At 42.9% G+C, this 15,750-nt stretch overlaps 1 pseudogene; it reads right to left on the bottom strand.

The window, feature by feature from the left end:
* Positions 1-31: 31 nt before the first annotated feature.
* On the bottom strand, positions 32-15,054 carry LOC121580716 (annotated as a pseudogene).
* Between the last annotated feature and the right edge of the window lie 696 nt (positions 15,055-15,750).

Here is a 15,750-nt window from a genome sequence, read left to right as displayed (position 1 = left end):
TTTGCTTTGCTCGCCGTCATATTTATGATCCTTTGAAATATATACTGTATATCAGACTAAGTCAAAATATAACATATCATATTTTAATTCTATATAACATAAACCTCTCATTTACAGTTCAATAACTATTCAATGAGGTTGGGGGGGGGGTGGAGACCATGGTTAGAGTCTAATACCTATTTCACACTACCAGAGCTGGTTTTGAAAGCAAAAGTCAAATTGAAAACATTATTGGCATTATTGAATTCGATTTTCATAATAGCAAGCTAGGAGGACTGATGGTTTGCTTAGCTAAGATAGCAAGTTACTGTAGTCGTCTAGGAAACTTGCCAGCTAGCTACTTCAGTGCATTTCTAGCGGAAAATGTGTTCTAAGTGGGATAATCAACTCGGGGCTCTATGCATTCCCTGGAAAATAATGCAACTCAGTGGAAGCGTGGTGGCACACAACTTACAAGTCGTGCATTATTTTCCACAGAACGCTTAGAGCCCCTCGTTGATTATCCCTTACGTAATTATGGCTATTTATTTTATAAATGTGTTAAAAACCATTAATAGACAGTTATAATGCATTTAGTCAAAATTCAGTGCTTGCCAAATAGTGAGCCAATATTTACTTACAGATATTAACATGCAAATTAGACCAAAGTGACCGAAACATTAAGACAAGTTGAGAAGAGACATGAAAGACAGAAGTCAAGGTAACACATCTGATTATGAGGACATGAAGCAGATTATGCAGCTGTCTGCTCAAATTAAAGGTCAAGGCTCAAGAGGCGGTGGCACACATAGTTAATAACATGTCGCTTGTGATTGGTTGCCAGTGTGTGTATGTCCCTTCTGACTGGTTGTCAGTGACTCAGGTGTCTCTGGGTTTGCTGACTGTGGAGTAGAACCTAAGAGGAGCTATGTGGATGATTGACAGTAGAGTAGGCAGGGCTTTGACCAATGTTGACAGTGGGATATTCACCAGAAGAAGTGCCGTCTTAAGGGATGGCGGCACTGGCTTCAATAGGGCAGCTGGGGTCCTTGTGGTAGTTGAGAGAGTCAGAGGGGCTTGTGGGTAAATTGGCGTAGATGCTGGACTGTAGGAGGCGGTCCTTTATTTAATCATAGTCAGCATCACCATGACAACCCTGGAGAGGAGGAAAAGGAGGAGAGGGATGGGAGGACATGATGAGAGAGGGAAGAACATACACTGAACAAAAATATAAATGCAACATGTAAAGTGTTGGTCCCATGTTTCATGAGCTGAAATAAAATATCGCAGAAATTTTCCATGTGCACAAAAAGTTTCTCCTTTGCCAAAATAATCCATGCACCTGACAGGTGTGGCATATCAAGAAGCTGATTAAACATCATAATCATTACACAGGTGCACCTTGTGCTGGGGACAATAAAAGGCCACTCTAAAATGTGCAGTTTTGTCACAAACACAATGCCACAGATGTCTCAAGTTTTGAGGGATTGTGCAATTGACATGCTGACTGCAGGAATGTCCAGCAGAGCTGTTGCCATAAGCTGCCTCCAACATAATTTTTTTGAGAATGTGGCAGTACATCCAACCAGCCTCACAACCGCAGACCACGTGTAACCACGCCAGCCCAGGACCTCCACATCCGGCTTCTTGACCTGTGGGATCGTCTGAGACCAGCCACCCAGACAGCTGATGAAACTGAGGAGTATTTTTGTCTGTAATAAAGCCCTTTTGTGGGGAAAAACTAATTCTGATTGGCCATACATTAATGTATGGAGAGATCATAAGATGTATGTATGTGGACAGAGAACAAGGACAAGCCATGTGTTATTGGTGTCACGAGTGAGTACAGAAGGTCAGTGTGCCAAGATAGATTGGGGGCCACTGGTGCTAATCTTGGGTACGTGATGGAATGGCCTGGCTAGGGTGCCACATGATACCAAGTAGGTGGATGATATGATGGAGGATGAGTGACACTTAATAATAGTTAGCAACTGGGTAAGATAAAAGTAGATTGGAAGGTCATTATATAAGCTGAGAGATTTGGTATGGAAGTCATTCATATGACAAGAGGCAGAGCACGTACCCCCTGTCAATGAATCCAATATTGTGAACATTAAATAATGACTGAATCCAATCTCCATCTGTGTAACATGATCTCTTGCATCCTGAACTTCTCAATACCAGAAACTCATCATAACAGTAACTGAGTAAATTCATTGCGTTTGTATTTTTGTTCAGTATACACTACCAGTCAAAAGTTTGGACACACCTACTCATTCAAGGGTTTTTCTTTATTTTTACTATTTTTTACATTGTAGAATAATAGTGAAGACATCAAAACTATGAAATAACACAAAAAAGCCCAAAAAGTGCTAAACAAATCAAAATGTATTTTATATTTGAGATTCTTCAAATAGCCACATTTTGCCTTGATGACAGCTTTGCACACTCTTGGCATTCTCTCAACCAGCTTCACCAGGAATGCTTTTCCAACAGTCTTGAAGGAGTTCCCACATATGCTGAGCACTTGTTGGCTGCTTTTCCTTCACTCTGCCGTCTGACTCATCCCAAACCATCTCAATTGGGTTGAGGTCCAATTTGTAAGTCGCTCTGGATAAGAGCGTCTGCTAAATGACTAAAATGTAAATGTAGGTCGGGGGATTGTGGACGCCAGGTCATCTGATCAATCAATCAATCAATTTTATTTTATATAGCCCTTCTTACATCAGCTAATATCTCGAAGTGCTGTACAGAAACCCAGCCTAAAACCCCAAACAGCTAGTAATGCAGGTGTAGAAGCACGGTGGCTAGGAAAAACTCCCTAGAAAGGCGAAAGCCTAGGAAGAAACCTAGAGAGGAACCAGGCTATGAGGGGTGGCCAGTCCTCTTCTGGCTGTGCCGGGTGGAGATTATAACAGAACCATGCCAAGATGTTCAAAAATGTTCATAAGTGACAAGCATGGTCAAATAATAATCAGGAATAAATCTCAGTTGGCTTTTCATAGCCGATCATTAAGAGTTGAAAACAGCAGGTCTGGGACAGGTAGGGGTTCCATAACCGCAGGCAGAACAGTTGAAACTGGAATAGCAGCAAGGCCAGGCGGACTGGGGACAGCAAGGAGTCACCACGGCCAGTAGTCCCGACGTATGGTCCTAGGGCTCAGGTCTCTCAGTTGGCTTTTCATAGCCGATCATTAAAGAGTTGAAAACAGCAGGTCTGGGACAGGTAGGGGTTTCGTAGCCGCAGGCAGAACAGTTGAAACTGGAATAGCAGCAAGGCCAGGCGGACTGGGGACAGCAAGGTGTCATCATGCCCGGTAGTCCTGACGTATGGTCCTAGGGCTCAGGTTCTCAGAGAGAAAGAGAGAACGAGAGAATTAGAGAGAGCATACTTAAATTCACACAGGACACTGGATAAGACAGGAGAAGTACTCCAGGTATAACCAACTAACCCCAGCCCCCCGACACATAAACTACTGCAGCATAAATACTGGAGGCTGAGACAGGAGCGGTCCGGAGACACTGTGGCCCCATCCGAAGAAACCCCCGGACAGGGCCAAACAGGAAGGATATAACCCCACCCACTCCGCCAAAGCACAGCCCCCGCACCACTAGAGGGATATCCCCAACCACCAACTTACAATCCTGAGACAAGGCCGAGTATAGCCCACAGAGGTCTCCACCACAGCACAAACCAAGGGGGGGCGCCAACCCAGACAGGAAGATCACGTCAGTAACTCAACCCACTCAAGTGACGCACCCCTCCCAGGGACGGCATGAAAGAGCACCAGCAAGCCAGTGACTCAGCCCCTGCAACAGGGTTAGAGGCAGAGAACCCCAGTGGAGAGGGGAACCGGCCCGGCAGAGACAGCAAGGGCTGTTCGTTGCTCCAGCCTTTCCGTTCACCTTCACACTCCTGGGCCAGACTACACTCAATCATATGACCTACTGAAGAGATAAGTCTTCAGTAAAGACTTAAAGGTTGAGACCGAGTCTGCGTCTCTCACATGGGTAGGCAGACTGTTCCATAAAAATGGAGATCTATAGGAGAAAGCCCTGCCTCCCGCTGTTTGCTTAGAAATTCTAGGGACAATTAGGAGGCCTGCGTCTTGTGACCGTAGCGTACGTATTGGTATGTACGGCAGGACCAACTCGGAAAGATAGGTAGGAGCAAGCCCATGTAACGCTTTATAGGTTAACAGTAAAACCTTGAAATCAGCCCTTGCCTTAACAGGAAGCCAGTGTAGGGAAGCTAGCACTGGAGTAATATGATCAAATTTCTTGGTTCTAGTCAGGATTCTAGCAGCCGTATTTAGCACTAACTGAAGTTTATTTAGTGCTTTATCCGGGTAGCCGGAAAATAGAGCATTGCAGTAGTCTAACCTAGAAGTAACAAATGCATGGATTAATTTTTCTGCATCATTTTTGGACAGAAAATTTCTGATTTTTGCAATGTTACGTAGATGGAAAAAAGCTGTCCTTGAAACAGTCTTGATATGTTCGTCAAAAGAGAGATCAGGGTCAAGAGTAACACCGAGGTCCTTCACAGTTTTATTTGAGACGACTTTACAACCATCTAGATGAATTGTCAGATTTAACAGAAGATCTCTTTGTTTCTTGGGACCTAGAACAAGCATCTCTGTTTTGTCCGAGTTTAAAAGTAAAAAGTTTTCAGCCATCCACTTCCTTATGTCTGAAACACAGGCTTCTAGCGAGGGCAATTTTGGGGCTTCACCATGTTTCATTGAAATGTACAGCTGTGTGTCATCCGCATAGCAGTGAAAGTTAACATTATGTTTTCGAATAACATCCCCAAGAGGTAAAATATATAGTGAAAACAATAGTGGTCCTAAAACGGAACCTTGAGGAACACCGAAATGTACAGTTGATTTGTCGGAGGACAGACCATTCACAGAGACAAACTGATATCTTTCCGACAGGTAGGATCTAAACCAGGCCAGAACTTGTCCGTGTAGACCAATTTGGGTTTCCAGTCTCTCCAAAAGAATGTGGTGATCGATGGTGTCAAAGGCAGCACTAAGGTCTAGTAGCACGAGGACAGATGCAGAGCCTCGGTCTGACGCCATTAAAAGGTCATTTACCACCTTCACAAGTGCAGTCTCAGTGCTATGATGGGGTCTAAAACCAGACTGAAGCATTTCGTATACATTGTTTGTCTTCAGAAAGGCAGTGAGTTGCTGCGCAACAGCTTTTTCTAAAATTTTTGAGAGGAATGGAAGATTCGATATAGGCCGATAGTTTTTTTATATTTTCCGGGTCAAGGTTTGGCTTTTTCAAGAGAGGCTTTATCACTGCCACTTTTAGTGAGTTTGGTACACATCCGGTGGATAGAGAGCTGTTTATTATGTTCAACATAGGAGGGCCAAGCACAGGAAGCAGCTCCTTCAGCAGTTTAGTAGGAATAGGATCCAGTATGCAGCTTGAAGGTTTAGAGGCCATGATTATTTTCATCATTGTGTCAAGAGATATAGTACTAAAACACTTAAGTGTCTCTCCCGATCCCAGGCCCTCGCAGAGCTGTGCAGATCCAGGACAGCTAAGCCCTGGAGGAATACGCAGATTCAAAGAGGAGTCCGTAATTTGCTTTCTAATGGTCATTATCTTTTCCTCAAAGAAGTTCATGAATTTATCACTGCTGAAGTGAAAGCCATCCTCTCTTGGGGAATGCTGCTTTTAGTTAGCTTTGCAACAGTATCAAAAAGAAATTTTGGATTGTTCTTATTTTCCTCAATTAAGTTGGAAAAGTAGGATGATCGAGCAGCAGTGAGGGCTCTTCGGTACTGCACGGTACTGTCTTTCCAAGCTAGTCGGAAGACTTCCAGTTTGGTGTGGCGCCATTTCCGTTCCAATTTCCTGGAAGCTTGCTTCAAAGCTCGGGTATTTTCTGTATACCAGGGAGCTAGTTTCTTATGACAAATGTTTTTCGTTTTTAGGGGTGCAACTGCATCTAGGGTATTGCGCAAGGTTAAATTGAGTTCCTCAGTTAAGTGGTTAACTGATTTTTGTCCTCTGACGTCCTTGGGTAGGCAGAAGGAGTCTGGAAGGGCATCAATGAATTTTTGTGTTGTTTGAGAATTTATAGCACGACTTTTGATGCTCCTTGGTTGGGGTCTGAGCAGATTATTTGTTGCGATTGCAAATGTAATAAAATGGTGGTCCGATAGTCCAGGATTTTGTGGAAAAACATTAAGATCTACAACATTTATTCCATGGGACAAAACTAGGTCCAGAGTATGACTGTGGCAGTGAGTAGGTCCAGAGACATGTTGGACAAAACCCACTGAGTCGATAATGGCTCCGAAAGACTTTTGGAGTGGGTCTGTGGACTTCTCCATGTGAATATTAAAATCACCAAAAATTAGAATATGATCTGCTATGACTACAAGGTCTGATAGGAATTCAGGAAACTCAGAGAGGAACGCTGTATATGGCCCAGGAGGCCTGTAAACAGTAGCTATAAAAAGTGATTGAGTAGGCTGCATAGATTTCATGACTAGAAGCTCAAAAGATGAAAACGCCATTTTTTTTTGTAAATTGAAATTTGCTATCGTAAATGTTAGCAACACCTCCGCCTTTGCGGGATGCACGGGAATATGGTCACTAGTGTAACCAGGAGGTGAGGCCTCATTTAACACAGCAAATTCATCAGGCTTAAGCCATGTTTCAGTCAGGCCAATCACATCGAGATTATGATCAGTGATTAGTTCATTGACTATGACTGCCTTTGAAGTGAGGGATCTAACATTAAGTAACCCTATTTTGAGATGTGAGGTATCACGATCTCTTTCAATAATGGCAGGAATGGAGGAGGTCTTTATCCTAATAAGATTGCTAGGGTGAACACCGCCATGTTTAGTTTTGCCCAACCTAGGTCGAGGCACAGACACAGTCTCAATGGGTATGGCTGAGCTGACTACACTGACTGTGCTATTGGCAGACTCCACTAAGCTGGCAGGTTGGCTAACAGCCTGCTGCCTGGCCTGCACCCTATTTCACTGTGGGGCTAGAGGAGTTAGAGCCCTATCTATGTTGGTAGATAAGAGGAGAGCACCCCTCCAGCTAGGATGGAGTCCGTCACTCCTCAGCAGGTCAGGCTTGGTCCTGTTTGTGGGTGAGTCCCAGAAAGAGGGCCAATTATCCACAAATGTTATCTTTTGGGAGGGGCAGAAAACAGTTTTCAACCAGCGATTAAGTGCTGAGACTCTGCTGTAGAGCTCGTCACTTCCCCTAACTGGGAGGGGGCCAGAGACAATTACTCGATGCCGACACATCTTTCTAGCTGATTTACAAGCTGAAGCTATGTTGCACTTGGTGACCTCTGACTGTTTCATCCTAACATCGTTGGTGCCGACGTGGATAACAATATCTCTATACTCTCTACACTCGCCAGTTTTAGCTTTAGCCAGCACCATCTTTAGATTAGCCTTAACGTCGGTAGCCCTGCCCCCTGGTAAACAGTGTATGATCGCTGGGTGATTCGTTTTAAGTCTAATACTGCGGGTAATGGAGTCGCCAATGACTAGGGTTTTCAATTTGTCAGAGCTAATGGTGGGAGCCTTCGGCGTCTCAGACCCCGTAACGGGAGGAGTAGAGACTAGAGAAGACTCAGACTCAGACTCCGACTCGCTACATAATGGGGAAAACCGGTTGAAGGTTTCTGTCGGCTGAATGAGCGACACCGGTTGAGTATTCCAACAGTATTTCCCTCCAGAAGCCATGAGAAAGTTGTCCGGCTCGCGGGGACTGTGCGGGGGGATTTATACTAACGTTACTGTCTGTACTTACTGGTGGCACAGACGCTGTTTCTTCCTTTCCTACACTGAGATTACCCTTGCCTAACGATTGCGTCTGAAGCTGGGCTTGTAGCACAGCTATTTTCGCCGTAAGGCGATCGTTCTCCTGTATATTATGAGTACAGCGACTGCAATTAGAAGACATCATGTTAATGTTACTACTTAGCTTCGGCTGTTGAAGATGTTGATGAACCATGTCCAGATAAAGCGTCCGGAGTGAAAAAAGTTGAATAAGGGAAAAAAGTTGCGATGGAAAAAGGAAAATAACGTAAAGTTGGCAGCTAAAACGCACAGGAAAATGACTCTTCTGTCTCGGGATAAACGTCCGGGGTGAAAAAGTTTAACGAAAAAAGATGAGTGAGGACAAAACTAAAAAGTTGGTAAATTTGTTGAACACAAAGATTGATTAAACGTTTATTAAAAGTAAAACGTGAATAGTTTGGCAGGTAGCCAAGTAGCAACAAACAGCACAGCAGTACGGAGACAATGCGGAAGCGAGACGGAAGTCACGTCAAATCTCGTCAAATCTCGTAGCGAAAGTATCAGTAGTATCAGTAGTGTCAGTAGTATCAGTACTATCCAGTCACATTTGATGCAGCACTCCATCAAAGCTGTCATCAAGGCAAAGGGTGGCTATTTGAAGAATCTCAAATATAAAATATATTTTGATTTGTTTAACACTTTTTTGGTTACTACATGATTCCATATATGTTATTTCATAGTTTTGATGTCTTCAGTATTATTCTACAATGTAGAAAATAGTAAAATTAAAGAAAAACCCTTGAATGAGTAGGTGTGTCCAAACTTTGACTGGTACTGTAGACTCTCTCTCTCTCTCTCTCTCTCTCTCTCTCTCTCTCTCTCTCTCTCTCTCTCTCTCTCTCTCTCTCTCTCTCTCTCTCTCTCTCTCTCTCTCTCTCTCTCTCTCTCTCTCTCTCTCTCTCTCTCTCTCTCTCTCTCTCTCTCTCTCTCTCTCTCTCTCTCTCTCTCTCTCTCTCTCTCTCTCTCTCTCACACACACACAGACACAGACACAAACTGACCTCTCTGTTGATTCCAGTGTTCACCATGGGTGCAGAGTAGACAGCTGTAGAACACACACACAGCGTGTCATACATTGCTCACTATTTGGTCCCCGCAGTCTGTTCAGGTGGTTTTGAGAGCTGCATTTCCAACAACAGGGAGCCGAGGTCACACTGTTCACAATGAGACCTCTAATGTTCAATCAGGGCCAAATTAAGATTTGTATTAATGTGTTGCATCTCCGTCACTCAGTTGCGTTACACCATTGTTATCAACATTCTCAAGACGCTCTCAGCCATACTGATTCGAGTGGTGCCCAGTCATTCTTAACGGGGGCTTTGATTGTTTTGTCTAATTTACACAAATACGATGACATTGCTACATTAGGCATATATTTTGTAGGAAACAACTTTGTCATCAATATTAGGTTGTCAAATTTACTTTAGACAGATGGCAATGTTGTCATTAGCTAGCAAAGTTTTTCAAAAATACCTAGCAATGCTAACGTTCATTAGCTATAATTCGGTGTGCTCCCCTCACTCTTATCTAGCTAGCTGACATTATACTACGGGTGTGTTTGTAAATTCACTCTGAAGTGCCAGTGGCGCTCAGAGTGTGCTCTGGGCGTTCGTAAATTCAGAGCACTGTCAGATTGTCATAGTAAATTCAGAGCGTTTCACACACGGAGCGTTCAGAGCGCACACTGGACGCTCTGGCCGAGGAGTAGGGTTGATCCGAGTGTTCTGACTTCACAACAGCAGTCAAGCACCCAAGCTAACTTGCTAAAGTTGGCTAGCTTGCTAGATACGTCCGACACAAATGAGGGAACACCTCACTCTGACCATTTTACTCGACCTAGCAGAGCTGGTTTGGCTGTTTTCATGTTATCTAGAGCTTTGGATACTCTAACTGTGCTGCTGGCAACAATTGAATGATGTTTTTTTGCTGACGTTTACGGACACTGCCATATTCAACGGGTGTTGAGCGTTCGTAAATTAATCAGTTATTCTTCGCTCTGGCACACTCAGACGAGAGTACTCTGAAATCAGAGTAGATAGCCAGAGTGAATTTACGAAACCACTCTTAGCTAGCTAGCTAACGTTATTCTACATCTAAAGTCAATCTGATGACATCACATGATGACAGAAGGTTTTCCTACTAATTATTTGCCTCCTTCAGAAATAGCATTGTGTTTCCAAATCACTATAATGCACTTTAGACTAAATATTAATCAGCGCCAGTTGAGAATGCATTAGTCAGTCGGCCATCAGTCCTCAAAAGAACACTCAAAACAATATTGTGACTAAATGTGCAACCATGAATATGCAAATGGTTTATTTGAAATCAATCAATCAATCAAATGTATTTATAAAGCCTTTTTTACATCAGCAGATGTCATAAAGTGCTATACAGAAACCCAGCCTAAAACCCCAAACAGCAATGTAAAAGCACGGTGGCTAGGAAGGCAGGAAACCCTAGGAATGAAAATTAGGTGTGAAAGGGGGCATTTAAATGTTTTGACAGCGTGTGTGTTTCTCACCTGTTTCCTTGTTGCATTTCCATCTGTAGACTATAAGCAGACTGACCACAAGCAGCAATGTAACCAGACTCTTGTAACAGATACTATGATGATCACTGATGTTCCTGGAACGCAGACACACAAGTAGCGCCAATACTTTATAATCAGCACTTCTGTTCAAATTGCATAGGGCCTTTTTACACTAATATGTAAAGTAAGATCTGCCTCTCTTCGATAAAATGTTACATTTACATTTGATATGCATCAGGTGTGCAACTTTTCTGTTTACATCCTGTCCTTACGTTAGCCTTGGATGTGGTGGCCATCATTCATGCCTCATGTATGGGTGCAGCTATTAGCATACCGTATATAGCATAGTATATAGACTAACAAAAGAAGGCTAGCTATTCACACTATACAGGAGCTTCTCATCTAAACCATATTGCACATAATGTTGCATACTTTAGTAACGCATCCATTCACAAATGTGTGGACATTTTCCATTTGGCTAAGGCTGCGTTTACACAGGCAGTCCAATACTGATCTTTTTTTCACTAATTGGTATTTTGACCAATCAGATCAGCTCTGAAAAAGATCTGATGAGTTGTCCGAGAGACATTGTCTTTACACTATACCACTCAGAGGGGGGAATCTGTTGTAGAAGTGTCCCACACTACCTAAAGTCAGATTTGACTCCAGATCAGTCTATTTACACTACAAAAGTATATGTTGTGAAACCGGTTTCAAAGAGAAACAGTAGTTTTGAAAGGCTCATAGGCTGTGTTCACACAACTTTTTCCCATTAATTGGTATTTTGACCAATCGCATCAGATATTTTTGACATCTGATCTGATTGGTCAAATTACCAATTAGTGAAAAAAAGCAGCCATAATAGTTTATTACCAGATCCATTGTGGGTTGAAGATGACATGGATGATGGTGGTGAGATGGATGATGGTGATGAGGTGAAGGTGGAGGTGGCTAAGGATGATAGAGTTGGTGAAGCTGGGTTTGTTGCTGTGGTTGTAGTACTTTCTGTTGTTGTGGTGGTTATTGTTGGTGCCGTTAAAAACAAAGGACCACAAAACAAAGTTGTTGTGACAATGTGTGGACATTTTCTGCTTGGCTAACACAACAAAAATGCTGTCTACTGGTTTTCAAGTAGTTCTTGCAGGGGGATGTGTTGTCGGAGAGACATTGTTTTTACAATATACCACTCAGAAGGGGGAATCTGTTTCCAAAGTCAGATTTGACGCCAGATCTGTCTCTTTACACTACAAAAATATGTTTACAAACTAGCGTAGTGTAAAAAGGATCCGTTATGTGTTATGATATGGGGGGATGGTTAGTGTTAGGACATAGACCATGATGCACTTCCACACTCCATCCCCAGGTGGCAGCACCAACCGGGTCTAGTTTACATTTTACACTTTAATCATTTAGCAGACACTCTTATCCAGAGCAACTTACAGTTAGTGAGTGCATACATTTTTTTTTTTCTCATACTGGCCCCCGTGGGAATCGAACCCACAACCCTGGCGTTGCAAGCGTTATTTGTACACAGGTGCTGCCAATTAAGGTGAGTATCCCAGCTGGCAGAGCCGTGGGGCTGCTGGTTTTTGTTTGGTGAGTCTTTAGTTTTGGCATGCCTTTTTGTATTTGTCCTTTTTGTACATATTTATTTTTCGTCACCATCTGAACAAATAATAATCCTCTTGAATTGGCCGACCAAGAAGGAGCTGGACCTGGACCTAAGGTAAGATGGCTGTCTCCTGGGTACAGACATTGTGGTCCTGTGTGGCTCAGTTGGTAGAGCATGGAACTTGCAACACCAGGGTCGTAGGTTCGATTCCCACGGGGGACCAGTATGAACGAAAATGTATGCACTCACTACTGTAAATCGCTCTCGATAAAAGAGTCTGCTAAAATGTAAATTCAACACCTGGCCGCACACGTTTACTTTATGTTCACATCAAATTAGGTTACAGACCATGTAGCTAGGCCTAAGACCCCTAGACATAATGAGTGCAGCAAAATCAGTAGGCTAGTTATTGGTTTCGTGACATGGATGATGGTGGTGAGCTCGATGAAGGTGATGGTGAGATAGAGTTGGCAGTAGGTGGGGAGGTAGAGTTGGTGACGCTGGGTTTGAGAGGGAGAGGAAGAGAGAGTGTCTCATACATACAGTATGCTTGTGTGTGTGACAGATTAAATCACTTAACTACTACCCGGTTTGGGGTCAATTACATTTCAATTACAGTCTATTCAGAAAGTAAACCAAATTCCAATTCCAATTCAAAAAATGTCAAATTGAAAAGCATTGAAGAGAATTGGAATTTCTGTATACTTGCTAAATTGATTGAAATGTAAATGTACCCTGACCACTACACTCACTGACAGGAGTAAAGAAGGAAGTGTGGTTTCTGCTCTTCCTGTTCAGATATTTTAGTTGTCATTTAGCAACCTACATCTCTCTCTGTCTCTCTCTCTCATACACAGGTGCAAATGCCCTAAATACATAAGCACATTAAGTAAGTAAGTACATCCAGGCTCTGTCGCAGCCGGCCGCGACCGGGAGACTCATGGGCGGCGCACAATTGGCCCAGCGTCGTCCAGGGTAGGGGAGGGAATGGCCGGCAGGGATGTAGCTCAGTTGATAGAGCATGGCGTTTGCAACGCCAGGGTTGTGGGTTCGATTCCCACGGGGGGCCAGTATAAAAAGATATGTATTCACTAACTGTAAGTCGCTCTGGATAAGAGCGTCTGCTAAATGACGTAAATGTAAATGTACATTTAATGTACAGTTAAGATGTGTTCCAGTTGTTTTTCACACCTCCACTCACAAAGGCACACCCAGCCCTCTCCCTCATTATATTCCCTCTAAACTTTTCACTTCACTGACATACAACTGTGCCCTGATCAATTTGTCTCACAATGCACAACAGGCAAATGCAAGAGAGGCCTTACTCTTGATATCAAGCTGGACTGCTGACAGGGTATCAATAGTGTGGTTGTTCTGCGCGCCACATAGATATCTCCCAGCATCCTCATGGGTTAGTCTGGTGCTGGTCACGGTGAAAACTCTGGCTGTCTTGTTGTCGAACAGTGAGAACTTCTCGTTCTGGCTTTTGGTTGTTGTCACTTTTACATCTACTAGAGACTTAGATCGTGTCGTCACTTTGCAGAAGTATTTCTCAACGTCTTCATACTTTTCATCATACATACAATGGATGGAGACTGACCGTTCTTCATAGCCTGTCACTGCAGTGGGATTCTCACAGCACCAATCTGTCATTTTAAACAAACATGTAGGCCTAGCGGTCAGAAAGAAGTTCAACAGATTTATTATAAAATAAATATATACCATAACAAAACAAGAAAGGTTTGGAAATTCTAATGACAAAGAATTATACTCCATGAAACGTCCTTGCCTAATGTATTAATAATCTGTGATCTGTGGTCCTCCAATACATGCACTATACTGTGTGTTTGATCCCATCGTTCACGCCAGTTGAATGACCTGACCTCATTCACGGCGGAATTGTGACTTGAGATGCGGTTCCCTTAAAGGGGAAATCTACAGATCAAACATCAACAAAGTGTCCACCCCATCACTGTTTTTGGTAAAGAGCTGAGGGCTGGGGCTAGAGAAATGTAACCACTCTCACATTTATAGACAGAGCTGTAGATGACCATCCACAAGATCAGAATTGTAGTTTTAACCATGGTTTGAGTCTTTACCGTGTTTTTGTTTACAATTACATCATTTACAAACAATGGAGTAAAACAAGTCTATATTTTGAGTTTTAGTGTGGTACGACAGTTGAACTAAGCTCATGAGGCATTTATAAGTTATATATTTCAAGAATAAATGGGTATGTATCATTAATTTTATAAACAATTAGCAAAAGTGAATGAAAAATATGGAATAAAGTGGAAGTATCTCAAGTTAGGATTCGGGCCAGTAGCGGAGGCTTGATTAGGAATGTATAATGTAATATGTTGAGTATGGAAGTAAGGTTTTGAGAATGAGAATCAAAGGTTTACAGTACCTTCAGAGACTTCAAGGTTGACTTCAATGTATTTATCTTTTCCCAATGAAATGTCCACTCCACACCAGTATTTCCCAGCATCGTTTAACGTCAGGTTGGTGATGGTCATAATGAAGACACTTTCCTCTCTGTTGTCCTTCAGCGAGTATCTCCCTTTAGAAGCTCTGTTTTCCCCTGCCTCAGTCTTAATAACTTTGTCTTTATTATAAACAGGGCAATCCCCTTTGCTGAGGTACTTCTGGTGTCTCCTCCACTCCTCTCCGTAGGGGCATCTGATCTCTGCCTTTTCCCCCTTATATCCTTCCACTGTGATTCACTCTGCTGTACACACACTCCACACAGCAGCTGCAGGACACACCAACAGTCTCATTACAAACAGTACAAACACCCCAGCTTCCATTTCACATACTGTAAGAGTGGATTCTGCTCTGGTACACCACTGGTGTTCCCCATCACCTCCATGAGTACATACTGGACCTTGTGTTCCTCAGTGTCCCCTCCCCTTTATCTAACAACATTATCAGTGAGTGAATGGAGTTACACTGTAAAATGTTACAACCAAATGTATCCGACTATAGAGAGGAGTAACTGCAGATGTGTTCATTAAGTCTGATGCACTCACCTAAGAGGAGGACAACCTTCAGTGTGATGACCAGCAGGATAACCATAATGACTTGTGGCTCCCAGCTAGTTCAAAAAACATATCTCTAGCTTAAACTCACGTATTAATAAACACCATACTGTTTATGCTAACTGTGAGCCATGTCCAGAGTCGAGTCTTTTGGGGATTCTGACTCCCGTTCACAGCTCAAGGAATTCTGCACAGACATCTCCATGGCGATTGATGATCCCTTTCTGCTGCTCTATGGGTTATTGGACCGCAACATCATCAGTGACCAGCTTCTGAAGATCAGCTATGGAAGTGTATTAAATAATGATATTTATACTGATATGAGAGCTCCTCAGGACAAGATTTGAGCATTTCATGTGTTTAGCCTGGAAGAAGGTAATGTAGAATTGTACTATTTTCTCTTCAATACGTTGCTTTGTAGATGGTCTCTCATGATAGCCTTAACTGATTTGGTTCTGGGTGCAGAGATTACCTTGTAGATCATCAATATCTTATTCTTTATCTATCTCTTAAAAAATCAGGCTATTTTTCACTCTACCATTTTCTACATGGAACATTGAATGACTAATAAATGTTTTGCTATGACCACCCATAGGAGACCCTGGAGAGGGAGTGCAGAGAGGGGATCCAGAAAGCCATGTAGTCCCTCTCTCCAGGCTCCTGGAGCAGAGTAGGACCACCATCCAGGCCTTCTGGACCAACCTGGCCAAGGACTACAACCAGGACAGCTACC

Source organism: Coregonus clupeaformis, chromosome 14 (genome assembly GCF_020615455.1).
Source record: "Coregonus clupeaformis isolate EN_2021a chromosome 14, ASM2061545v1, whole genome shotgun sequence".
In the NCBI taxonomy this organism is placed as follows: Eukaryota; Metazoa; Chordata; class Actinopteri; order Salmoniformes; family Salmonidae; genus Coregonus; species Coregonus clupeaformis.
The sequence above is the reverse complement of the archived record's forward strand: the minus strand, read 5'-3'. Positions and strand labels throughout refer to the sequence as shown.